Source organism: Globicephala melas, chromosome 4 (assembly GCF_963455315.2).
Source record: "Globicephala melas chromosome 4, mGloMel1.2, whole genome shotgun sequence".
Taxonomy (NCBI): Eukaryota; Metazoa; Chordata; class Mammalia; order Artiodactyla; family Delphinidae; genus Globicephala; species Globicephala melas.
The window spans coordinates 143,045,367-143,059,092 of record NC_083317.1 but is presented as its reverse complement, the minus strand read 5'-3'; the positions used below and the strand labels follow the sequence as shown (position 1 = coordinate 143,059,092).

Sequence of the window (13,726 nt, the reverse complement as noted above, 5' to 3'; positions counted from 1 at the left end):
GGGTGCATTTCTGATTTCAGTTCCTGAGCTGGGTGCATTTCTGATTTCAGTTCAGAGCTGGGTGCATTTCTGCCCATAGACTATAGGAGAAACCTGCTATTCTCATTAATTGGTTATGCTTATCACCAATGAGCCTTTACCGATTATTTATAAATTTATCTACATTCTAAGAAAACTAATTTATCTCTAAGGTTTAAATCCTTCTCCTTTCCGACTGTGTAGGAAAAACAAAATGTTTTAATAGTGGTAAGAATAGTATGATCATTGAAATCTCAGGCAATATCCAGGACCATCTCTTTGCTTCTCAATTCATGTAAAAACTCACTCTTCCTTCTCATCAAACAGTTCTATATTGGAAAGAAAGAAAATTGGAGACGGAATTCCTCACCTCTTAACTCACCGACTGCATACCAGTGCGTTTTATGTCTGGATTCCATTTTTTTTCTATTCTAAATTTTTATTATTTTTTAATTGAAGTATAATTGATCGAATTCCATTGTTGTAAGGCAATGCAGATAGGTACTGGGAGGTCCAAAGACGTCATAATCTGTGACTAACATACTGGGCTTTTGGACTAGCATTGGTCTTTTATGTATGGGAAGAGGCTCTCAGGAGAGAATTTTAGAAAAGAGGCCAAATGTAATTTCTTCAGATCCAGCCAAGAGGCACGTTGCTTCTCTGCCACCTCACTATTCGAAGTGCGGGCCTGGATTAGCAGCGGTGGTAACACCTGGCGTCCAGTAAGAACTGTAGCATCTCAATCTCCACGGCAGTTATTTTTTTTATTTATATTTTTTTTTGCAGTACGCGGGCCTCTCACTGTTGTGGCCTCTCCCGTTGCGGAGCACAGGCTCCGGACGCGCAGGCCCAGCAGTCATGGCTCACGGGCCCAGCTGCTCCGCGGCATGTGGGATCTTCCCGGACCGGGGCACGAACCCGTGTCCCCTGCATCGGCAGGCGGACTCTCAACCACTGCGCCACCAGGGAAGCCCTCCACGGCAGTTATTGAATCAGGATCTGCATGCGAACAAGGGCTCCAGGTGACTTGAATGCACAGTGACGTTTGAGAAGCCCCGCTCTACTCTGCTGGAAGACAGAGGCTTTGCAGCAGGAGTGCTCTCTGGAGGGCCGTGGTAAGCAGCCTTCTGAATGGTCCCCGGCGATCCCCACCTCCTGGTATTTACGCTCTGCGTAATCCCCTCCCCTTGAGTGTGAACTGGATGTAGTAACTTGCTTCTAAAAATAGCATATGGGGGAGGGACAGATTGGGAATTTGGGATTAACGTACACACACTACTGTATGTAAACTAGATAACCAACAAGGACCTACTGTATAGCACAGGGAACTCTACTCAATATCTTGTAATAACATATAATGGAAAAGAATGTAAAAAAAGAATATATATATTTATATATATATATATGTATAACTGAATCACTTTGCTGTACACCTGAAACTAATACGTTGTAAATCAGCTATAGTCCAATATAAAATAAAAATTAAAAAAATAAAAATAGAATATGGCACAGTGATGGATGCCACTTCTGAGATTGTTATACAAGACTGAGACGTATCTTCCTCACCCTCCCTCTTTCCAGCTCTTCTTACCTGCTCACCCTTATAAAGCAAACAGCAGTGTTAGGAGCTGCCCTGTGGAGAGACTCATGTGGTAACTTCTTGGCCGAAGAACAACAGGCAACAAGGAATGGCATCCTGCCAACAGTGCGTGAGGTCAGAACGGATCTTTCCCGGAGTTGAGCCCTGAGCTAACTTCAGCCACACCCAGCACCTTGATTGCAGCCCGTGGAGATCCCGAAGCACAGAACCCCGCTAAGCTGCGTGCAGATTTCTGGCCCGAGGAAATGCGAGATAATAAAAGCTGATGTCTTAAGCCAGTAAGTTTTAGGGTAATTAGTTACTCAGCAGTTGATGACTATGACGAATAAAAGGGGCAATCAGCAGATCAAGGACACGGAAAATTCAAACATGTCCAGATTCCCCTGAAGTCACGGGGACCTAACAGACCGGTAGATAAATAAACACCGCCTACTAGAGCCAACACCTGGGAAGGAGATTTTCTTTGAGTGAGTAGTGAAACTGAAAACAGTGGGATTGGTTGAAAGTCTACATAAGTGAAGCAGTAGCTCCCGCCTAGGTCCCACCCAACAGTGAAGCTCTATACTATAGTCAATGCAGGTCCCTAGAGCTGCCCAACACACACACACACACACACACACACACACACACACACACACACACACACACACACACACACACACACACACACACACACACACACACAGTGTCCAGTCAGCTTTCTAATGCTTCACTCAAATATAAACAGATAGCAGTGGATCAGTAGACTTTTGAGGGAAGATTCTACCATATGGAAAGAAAATAGGAACTAAAGAAACAATACAAGGAGCAAGAAAAGTATTCTTTATTTTTGGAGAAGTGAGAGAAGACAGAGCATCCATGAAACCAGGATGTTACAAAAAAGGAACACAAAACAAGTAAGAATTCTTGGAAAGTAAAGACAATATACAAAATAAAAATGTATTGGGAAAATTAGAAGGCAAAGAAACCATTAAGCAGAACAGAAAGACAAAAGATGGACATTACAAGCAATTTTTGGTTTTTTTTTTTGGGCCGTGCCACATGGCATGCAGGACCTTAGTTCCCTGACCAGGGATCGAACCCGTGCCCCTGCAGTGGAAGCGTGGAATCTAACCACTGGACCACCAGGGAATTCCCACAAGCAATTTTTAAAAAAACTTAAAAGATCAATCCAAGAGATGTAGTAGGAGTTCTGGAAAGAAAATGATCAAAGAAATAATTCAAGAGAATTTTTCCTGAAAGTGTTTCCAGATTAGAATATTCACAGATTATCCGGCACAAGTAATGAAAAAAACAATTATCGTCAAGGTATGTCATGGTGAAATTTTGAAACATCAGGGACCAAGAGAGGATCATAAAAACATCCAGAAACAAAGATCAGATCACAGGCAGTACATAGAAATCAGACTATCGACAGACACCTGATGAATGCCTTCAAAGTTTTGAAATAAAAATAATTTACCCTAAATCTCAAAACTCAGCTGAACCATCAGTCAAGTGCAAGGATAGGATAAAGATATTTTAAGACGGGAAAATTTTCCAAAAATTCCCCTTCTATACACCTTCTCTTAGAAGGTTACTTAGGTGATGTAACGTAGATTAGGAGGATGGAGGGAAGAGAAGTGTATGTGTTGGGGGGCGGGCAGGGGAGGGCGGCAATAGACCCACACATGTCAAGGTACGGGAGGAAGGGATGCTTGTGATAGAGAAATGTTGTTTATTTAAATTCTCATCTTCCATAATAGAAAGTCAATAGATAATGCCTAAAACTTATGAGTAAAAGAAATAGCATTTTAAGGATACCATTTAGAAATACTAAGGAGATACTGAAAGAGTTAAAACTGAAGGACTGAAGGATGGGGAAGGGTAGGTAGGGCAGGGTACCCCTGTTATTCATCATAAGCCTTGTAGTACCATTTGATTTCTTAAAATATGTGAATTCATTGTTTTGATGATAATAAAAATTGCTTTAAAAACAAAAACTGTCCGTTAGCAGATGTAAGCTATTATATATGGAATGGATAAACAACAAGGTCCTACTGTATATCACAGAGAACTATATTCAGTATCCTGTGATAAACCATAATGGAAAAGGATATTTAAAAAATATACATATATATGTATAACTGAATCGCTTTGCTGTACAGCAGAAATTAACACAACATTGTAAATCGACTATACTTAAAACAAACAAAAAACTGTCCAATTCCCCTTAAACACCATAATCTTCCAAGATAATAAGTAAAGAATACAGACAGCTGAATTACAGAAGGGCTGTTATTAGGTGTTTGAGTTGCTTTCTCACTGTCCCCATTTCTGGTCAGGGTATTACTGGTGAAAATCAGTCTCCTTCGAAATTAAAAGAATAAAGAATACTTAGAAACTATAATTCCATTTCTGGCACTCAATCCAAGCAAAATAATCCTAATAATAGAAAAATCTTTATGTGAAATGATATATAGCACTGTTTATATATTACTATAAAACTGGCAAATCCTTAACTGCCCAAACATAAGAAAACATGAGTAAATTCTCCTCAGCCTTTAAAAAGAATGTTTATGAAAATGAGGTAGTAACGTGAAAATGTCGATAATCTACTGTTAAGTGACAAAATCAGTGTGAAAAATTGCATATAAAGTAGTATTACAGCTATTTTTAAAATATCTGTGCATAAAGAAAGGTTGGGAGAATATATCAAAAGGTTTACAATGGTTTTGTTTCAACGGTGATTTTATGAATAATTTTTTTTCTTTATACTTTGTACATTTTCAAAAACATTTCAAAATTTTATGTTAGTATTATAACAAAAATACTTGAAAATATGAATTAAAATTAATTTTTGTATTTTAAAAACTTTGGAGCTTACCATTTTGATTCTGTCAACTTAGCCTTAAAAAAACACATGGGATTTTTTTAAAATTTTTTATTGGAGTATAGTTGATTTACAATGTTGTGTTAGTTTCAGGTGTACAACAAAGTGAATCAGTTATACATATACATCTATCCACTCTTTTTTAGATTCTTTTCCCATATAGGTCATTACAGAGTATTGAGTAGAGTTTCACTGTGCTATACAGTAGGTCCTTATTAGTTATCTATTTTATATACAGTAATAAAACCCATGGGATTCAAAAAACTTTTTACTGGAGTATAGTTGATTCACAGTGCTGTGTTAGTTTCAGGTGTACAGCAAGGTGAATCAGTTATATATATACATATATACATTCTTTTTTTTTTTTTTAGATTCTTTTCCCATATAGGCCATAATAGAGTATTGAGTAGAGTTCCCTGTGCTCTACAACAGGTTCCTATTAGTTATCTACTTTTTTTTTTTTTTTTTTTTTTTTGCGGTACGTGGGCCTCTCACTGCTGTGGTCTCTCCCATTGCGGAGCACAAGGCTCCGGACGCACAGGCTCAGCGGCCATGGCTCACGGGACCAGCCGCTCTGCGGCATGTGGGATCTTCCCAAACCGGGGCACGAACCCGTGTCCCCTGCATCGGCAGGCGGACTCTCAACCACTGCACCACCAGGGAAGCCCCTAGTTATCTATTTTATATATAATAGTGTGTATATGTCAGTCCCAAACTCCCAATTCATCCCTCCCTCCCTGCCCCATCTCCTTTGGTAACCGTAAGTTTGTCTTCCACGTCTGTAAGTCTATCTCTGTTCTGTAAATAAGTTCATCCATATCATTTAGTTTAGATTCCACATATGAGTGACATCACATGATATTCATCTTTCTCTGTCTGACTCATTTCACCCAACACAATCCCATGGGATTTTTTAATGGCAGTCATTTCAAACCCATAGATAGTTGATTCTTTGACGAGCTTATGAATACAAACATTTTAGTCAAAATCATCCCAACATTGATAAATTTTCAGCAGGAAACTATTAACTAGAGAAATCCATTAGGCCAACTTGACTTGAATAATTTATTGCTGAACTAATCAGTAATTGATCAATTTTGTGTATGGCAAAGTTAAGCTGTTTCAAATAGCTCCCATTTTCACTTTGGTTTTTCTCTCTCGAAATCTTATACAAAAGAGTTGATTCATTGATCATCTTTTTTTGACAATCAGAGCTTCAACTATTAAGATTTCTGTCAATGACTTATTTTGTCTAAGTCCTTCTGCCTTATCGAATTTTGCAGATTTTCATTTTGCCAAGATTTAATTCTATTATTTTTGAGTCAACCACAGATCTTACCATATTTAGTTTTAGCTGTTGTCAGTTTTATTTTTACCATAATAGTCATCATGAATTTTATTTTTTATGCCTGTTGTTTTCTATTTTTAAAAACTCTAGGGAATTCCTTGGCAGTCCAGTGGTCAGGACTCTGAGCCTCCGCTGCAGGGAGCACAGGTTCAATCCCTGGCCAGGGAACTAAGATCCCACATGCCATGCAGCATGGCCAAAATATTAAAAACAGAAACAAAAACAGGTACTTCCCTGGTGGCGCAGTGGATAAGACTCCGTGCTCCCAAAGCAGGGGGCCTGGGTTTGATCCCTGGTCAGGGAACTAGATCCCACGGGCCTGCGAGCCGCAACTAAGGAGCCTACCTGCTGTAACTAAGACCCAGTGCAACCAAATAAATATTAAAAAAACAAAAAAACAGAAAACTGTCCTTCCGATCTCCCTGACTTCCTGCTTCACTGGCCTCCTTTCTTACCTCCAGCCTCCCAAGCTCATTCCCAACTCAGGGCCTTTACATTTGCTGTTCCTTCTGTCTGGAATACTTTTCCCTGAGGTCATCACATGGAGACTCCTTCTATCCTCCACATCTTATCTATGTCCTCTCCTCCTGGGGACCTCCCCAATTCCTATTTAATTCCACCTTTGCTCCACAATTCTTGTCACTATCTGAAATTATTTCATTTATTTACTTGTTTATTGTCTTCACTACTAAAATATGGGATACACCGGAGCAGGAACCTTATCCGTCTTGTTCACTGGTGTATTTCATTCTCCTGACACATGGTTATTCCTCAATAAATAATTGTGGAAGGGACAAACAAATGAACGATGTGTAGAAAGAGCTGTTATGGAAGAATGAAACAAATTATGTCACGGAAGAATCAGAAATGCCATCGCTAAACAGGCATCTTGTGATTGAAGGATGAGTAGAAATTCAGATGGTGGAGGACAGGCAGTTGAGAAGGGGGCCGAGCAGAAGAACGGAGATGAAAGAAAGGTACAAGACAATAAAGTCTGTGAAAGGTGTCTAAACGAGAAAGAAGGAAGAGCTTTACTGAGCATCGAGAGAGCAATGTGGTTGATACTTAAATGGTTTCATTACTGCCTGACAGTCAAAGGCACTGTGACAAGCAGAATGACACCTCCAAAGATGTGCACATTCTGTGACATGATTCCCAGAACCTGAGAGCATCTTACGGTACATGACAGGGGGATTAAGGTTGCAGATGGCATTCAGGTTGTTAATCAGCTGACCTTAAAACAAAGAGATCAGCCTGGATTATCCAGGTGGGCCCAGTGTAATCACAAGGGTTTTTGTTTGTTTGTTTTTTATTCTTTTTCAAATTCTTTTTCCATTTAGGTTATTACAGAATGTTGAGCAGAGTACCCTGTGTGATACGGTAGGTCCTTGCTGGTTACCTGTTTTAAATATAGCAGTGTGTACATGTCAATCCCAAGCTGCCAGTCTATCCCTCCCTCCCCAACCCTTCCCCCCTGCTAACCACAAATCCATTCTCTAAGTCTCTGAGTCTGTTTCTGTTTTGTAGATAAGTTCATTTGTATTTCTTTTTAGATTCTGCATGTAAGCGATATCACATGATATTTGTCTTTCTCTGGCTTACTTCACTTAGTATATAATATCCAGGCCCATCCATGTTGTTGCAAATGGCATTATTTCGTTCTTTTTAATGGCTGAGTAATATTCCAATGCATATATGTATCCCATCTTCTTTATCCATTCATCTGTCAGTGGACATTTAGGTTACTTCCATGTCTTGGCTATTGTAAATAGTGCTGCAATGAACACTGGGGTGCATGTATGCTTTCGAACCAAAATTTTCTCCGGATGTATGCCCAGTAGTGGGATTGCTGGGTCATACAGTAGTTCTATTTTTAGTTTTTTAAGGAACCTCCATACTGTTCTCCATAGTGGCTGTATCAATTTACATTCCCACCAACAGTGCAAGAGGGTTCCCTTTTCTCCACACCCTCTCCAGCATTTATTGTTTGTAGATTTTTTGATGATGGCTGTTCTGACTGGTGTGAGATGATATCTCATTGTGGTTTTGATTTGCATTTCTCTAATCATTAACGATGTTGAGCATCTTTTCATGTGCCTCTTGGCCATCTGTATGTCTTCTTTGGAGAAATGTCTGTTTAGTTCTTCTGCACAAGGGTCCTTTAAATGAGGAATTGGGGGGCAGAAAGTCAGTGTCATCATGGCGCAGGCTGAGAAAGACCAGACCGGCCACTGCTGGCTTTAAAGATGGAAGGAAGCCACAAACGAGGAATGGGGGCAGCTTCTGGAAGCGGGAAAAGACAAAAAAAATCTTCCCCTAGAGCCTCCAGAAAGAAACGCAGCCCTGCCAATACCTGGATTTTGGCCTCGCAAGACCCACTTCGGACTTCTGACCTCCAGAACCGCAAGATCATAAATCTGTGTTGTGTTATGACCCTGAATGTGTGGTACCTTGTTACAGAAGCAATAGAGAACAAATACAGACACCAAAACGCCACTGCGGTCAGATGAGGAAAAGGAAAGCAACGTTCACAGCTCGTTTGAGTTTATGTTCTGGTGAATGGAGACACTTCGGTAGGCATCAGAGAGGCTGAATTCCACTCTCAGACGCTGACTGTACCCAATGCATCTTTGCTTGCGTGACCTGCAAGAACAACCTGAAGGACAAGAAATCTTGAAAATCACCTTCAAGGTACAAAAGAAAAATTGAGCAGATTAGATTGGAGTGGGTCCTTCTGGGCAGTCAGCACTGTTTTACCTTCATGTTCTCCCAGGATTTAGAAATCATTTGTTCCTAAATGCATCCCTTAAGCAATCTTTTATCAATTTTTAGAAAGCCTATTAGATAATAAGTCTTCTGATATTCTGATTTTTTTTTTTTTTTACAGGAGAGCAAGAATGGATGCTTTCCCTGAAAGAAGAGGAATAAAATCTCTGAAGAATGTCCTCTCAGGAAGGTGGTCAAGCTGTGAGTAATCACCATTTTGGTAAGCACTAATTCTTGCAGAGTTGGTCCTTATAGGTCAACTGGATCCCTTTCTTTTGCTTTGTAAATTGAGCTGAAATCGCTCCTGCTGACCGGAGACTGCTGGCTGCCTTCCCAGAAGTACCACCCCTGCAGGCACTGTATAATGAGGCAATCCACAGGGCTGATCTCAGCATAAATAAAAGTTCAAGCTGAGACTGAAATTTGTAGCAGTATGAAAGCAAAATAGCCGGAGGAATTGCAACAGAATGACATCATTCTAATAACTGAGTAATCATTTAATCATTCAAAGAACCGATATTGCAAGTGTCACTATGACAGCATGGGCCGTAGCTGCCTAAGACACAGGCTTCCTTCTCACTTTATACCCGTGACAAAACATAAGGATACAATTACGTTTGGTGTTTGGTTTGTTGCGGTGGTTTGTTTGGAGGTGAGGAAAGGTAAGATGTTTCCTCTTTCTTTGTGAAAAAAATTTCTGCACATAAATGATGGAAGGAAGGGAAGAACAAAGGATACACATGTTATTGAGTCCAAGCTCATACTGCCCGCTGCAAAACAGGCCAATAAATTGAGGATGAGTTGTTGGGGTCAAGGAATAGTGACTTTATTTGAAAGGCCAGCAGACCGAGAGGGTGGTGGACTAGTGTCCCAAAGAACCATCTTGCCCGAGTTAGAATTCAGGCTTCTTTTATACTAAAAAAGGAGGGAGTAAAGTCAAACATTTCCTGGTTCCAGTCAACTTCCAGAGGGGGTGTGTTAATTTCTCCCTTCCTGCCATCATTCACAGGTGGGCCTGGTCAGGATGTTTCCTGTGAGCTAAACAGAGGTATTTTAGCTTAATGCTCTTTATCTGGGGAGCAGGGTTCCCAGAGATGGGCCATTATGTAGAATTTAAGCTTAAAGGCAACATCCCTTTAGTGATTAACTTGTAGCAAAAGCAATAGAATACAAAGGTTAATGTAAAAGAAATGGATCCAATATGGAGTCAGATTTGTTCTCCCCTATTATACACACACAAATACAAAGCCTTCCCCATTTCTTTTGGGCAATATAAAGTCCAGGTCATTACTTGGCCTTTTTTTTTTTTTTGGCCATGCTGTGCAACATGCGGGATCTTAGTTCCCCAACCAGGTATTCAGCCTGCGCCGTGTGCATTGGAAGTGCTGAGTCTTACCCACTGGACCACCAGGGAGTCCATATTTTGCCATTTCTTGAGCTAACTTTAGAAACATCTCTTAACCCCCATCCATTAAACTACTGATGTCACTGAAAGAAAAAAGAAAAAGAAATCTCTCTTAAGCATTGTTAACATTTATTATAGGTAAATTTTGGAGTATTGCTTAACAGAAAACAAAAGCATTATGTGGTGTGAAACTGAAAATATTCTATTTTAGAATTTCTAGTATTTGTGGTTCTATATTCATTACTGCGGCATTCTACTAGATTTTCCTTCTTCAAATTAATGACTTGTCCTAGAAGGAGAGGTAAAAAACAGGATAAAACATCTTCAACGAGATGTTAACAGTTGAACAGTAAGTTTGTACAGCTTTATGTACATTTAAAAAAATTCATAAGCATGCACATTTAAAAAAATTTACCAGCTTGCAAAAATGTTTATTCGTGAATGTTCTCTGCTACACAACTGCTCTAATAGCTTATGGGTAAGTTTCCTGTCAACCTAACCAAAACAGATCAGAAGAAAAGACCATCACTGGAAAGGACGGATGACACACTTTAGTGTAAGGCAGTATTTCTCAATGTATTTTTTCATTATCACTCACCTAAGGGAAAAAAATTAAACATCATTTAAATTCTTCGTAAAGGGAGAAATAAGTACCAAAGAATAAGATTTTGTCAGGTGGGGTTGAGTTTCAGAGCGCCACAAAGTATCTTAATGCCTGTTTTTCTTTCTTTTGCCCTTCAAGAACCAATTTTCACTCCCTTGGGGGCAATACTACCTTAGCCCTTTGAGAATGCATGGGATAAATAAAGCAACGCAAAAAAAAAAAAAAAAAAGGCAAGGGGAGGGGAGGAAGAGTGGGGGTTGAATGTAGGCCCTTACCCCCAGCCCCATATGTTCTATGTATAAGCTGATGTATGTGATGGGCAGGGTTTTCGCAGAGTGGTGCTATTGACATTTGGGGCTGGATAATTCTTTGTTGCGGGCAGTGCGGGGCAGTGGGCGGGGGGGGGGGGAGTTGTCCTGTGCATTATAGGATGTTTAGCAGCATCTCTGGCTTTTACCCTCTTGAGATGCCAGTAGCAAACCCCCAACTCCCAGGTGTGACAAAAATATCTGTAGTCATTGCCAAATGTCCCCCGGGGGGGTGGAAATTGCCCCCATTGAGAACCACTAGCACAGAGCGATTTACGAAGTGGCTACAGTGAGGAGAAGCGTGTGGAGATGTGGGGTGGGAGACAGAATAGTGACACACGCAGACAGCAGAGCAATACTGTGTGGGCATCCTACCGCTACTATAACCAATGACCACAAACTTGGCGCTTAACAAAAGACACACTTACTATCTTACAGTTCTGTAGGTCCAAAGTCTAACAGGCTCTCCATGAATTAAAAGCAAGGTGTCAATCCATATATACACTATTGATACTATGTATAAAATGGATAACTCATGAGAACCTACTGTATAGCACAGGGAACCCTACTCAATGCAACGTGGTGACCTACGTGGGAAGGAAATCTAAAAGAGAGGGGATGAAAAAAATAAATAAATAAAATAAATAAATAAATAAATAAATAAAAGAGAGGGGATGTATGTATATGGATAGCTGATTCATTTTGTTGTACAGTAGAAACTAATACAACATTGTGAAGCAACTATACTCCAATAAAAGTTTTAAAAATAAAATAAAATCGAGGTGTCAGCAGGGCTGCATTCCTTTCCAGGGCCTCTGGGGGAATCTGTTTTCTGGCCTCTCCCAGCTTCTAGAGGCTGCCCACTGTCCTTGGCATGTGCTCCCCATCCATCTTCAGAACCAACAATGTCAGGCCAAGTCCTTCTCACCTTGCCATCTCTCTGACACTCATTCTTGTCCGCCTCCCTCTTGTATTGAAAGGACCCTTGTGATCACACTGGGCCCACCCAGGTAATCTCCCCATCACAAGGGCAGCCGATTAGCAACATTATTCCATCTGCAACCTTAATCCCCCTTTGTTTTGTAACTTAACATACTCACAGGGTATTAGGGTGGGACATTTTTGGGAGGGGGCATGATTCTGCCCACCACAAATAAATGTGGAATGATCCTATGTACAGTGATGTTACTAACTCCCAACGTAGAAGAAACACCCCTTTTTGGAGGAAGGAGTAAAAGTGAGACACACGCTAGTTCCTGCTCTTCCCAACAAGAGGCCCCTGTAAGCCTCTCTGCCCCTTTCTTTATAAAACAACAGAAGTTAGTTTTCGGCGGGTGATAATAGGTAGTTCTCATGTGGATTGTTTCATTAAGGTTGTACACTTCAGCTCATGAAATCTCAGGTTAAGACAGGGACCTCCAGACAGAGGAGTGGATAAAGAAGATGTGGTATATATATACAATGGACTATTACTCAGCCATAAAACAGAACAAAATAATGCTATTTGCAGTGACATGGATGGACCTAGAGATTATCATACTAATAAGCCAGAAAGAGAAAGACAAATACCTAGGGCTTCCCTGGTGGCGCAGTGGTTAAGAGTCCGCCTGCCAATGCAGCGGACAGGGGTTCGATCCCTGACCTGGGAAGATCCCACATGCTGTGGAGCAACAACCAAACCCATGCGCCACAACTACTGAGCCTGTGCTCTAGAGCCTGCAAGCCACGACTGCTGAGCCTGTGTGCCACAGCTACTGAAGCCCGCGCACCTAGAGCCTGTGCTCTGCAACGAGAGGCCACCGCAATGAGAAGCCTGTGCACTGCAAAGAATAGCAGCCCCCACTCGCCGCAACTAGAGAAAGCCCGTGTGCAGCAACGAAGACGCAACAGAGCCAATGAATAAATAAATACATTTATATATAAGAAAAAGACAAATACCATGTGATATCACCTATATGCGGAATCTTAAAAAAATGATACAAATGAACTTATTTACAAAACAGAAATAGAGTTACAGATGTAGAAAACAAACCTATGGTTACCAAAGGGGAAAGGAGGGGAGGGATAAATTGGGAGATAGGGATTGACACATACACACTACTATATATAAAATAGATAACTAATAAGGACCTACTGTACAGTACAGGGAACTCTATCCAATACTCTATAATGACCTGTATGGGAAAAGAATCCAAAAAAAAGTGGATACATGTGTATGTATAACTGAGTCAAGAGGGAACACAGCAGAAACAAGAAGAACTACAATTCTGTGGCCTGTAGAAGGAAAATCACATTCACAGAAAGATAGACAAAATGAAAAGGCAGAGGATTTTGTAACAGATGAAGGCACAAGATAAAACCCAGAAAAACAAATAAATGAAATGGCACAGGCAATCTTCCAGAAAAAGAATTCAGAATAATGATGGTGAAGATGATCCTGGACCTCGGAAAAAGAATGGAGGCAAAGATCGAGAAGATGCAAGAAATGTTTAACGAAGACCTAGAAGAATTAAAGAACAAACACCTAGAAGAATTAAAGAACAAACAAACAGAGATGAACAATACAATAACTGAAATGAAAAATACACTAGAAGGAATCAACAGCAGAATAACTGAGGCAGAAGAACGGATAAGTGACCTGGAAGACAGAATGGTGGAATTCATTGCTGCAGAACAGAATAAAGAAAAAAGAATGAAAAGAAATGAAGACAGCCTAAGAGCCCTCTGGGACAACATTAAATGCAACAACATTCGTATTATAGGGGTCCCAGAAGGAGGAAAGAGACAGAAAGGACCTGAGAAAGT

The 13,726-nt window shown here is 40.4% G+C and overlaps 1 long non-coding RNA gene across 2 annotated transcripts in view; it reads left to right on the top strand.

Annotated features, from left to right (window-relative positions):
• LOC132597279 (uncharacterized) overlaps positions 1 to 13,726 on the top strand; it is a 31,988-nt gene that overhangs the window by 7,488 nt on the left and 10,774 nt on the right. The window contains exons 2-6 of one of the 2 annotated variants that reach the window (XR_009563834.1): positions 805 to 1,133; positions 1,600 to 1,896; positions 7,179 to 7,218; positions 8,299 to 8,529; positions 8,726 to 8,824. This is a non-coding gene — a long non-coding RNA (uncharacterized lncRNA). The remainder of the gene's footprint in view (positions 1 to 804; positions 1,134 to 1,599; positions 1,897 to 7,178; positions 7,219 to 8,298; positions 8,530 to 8,725; positions 8,825 to 13,726) is intronic. The other variant, XR_009563835.1, reaches the window with a different exon arrangement.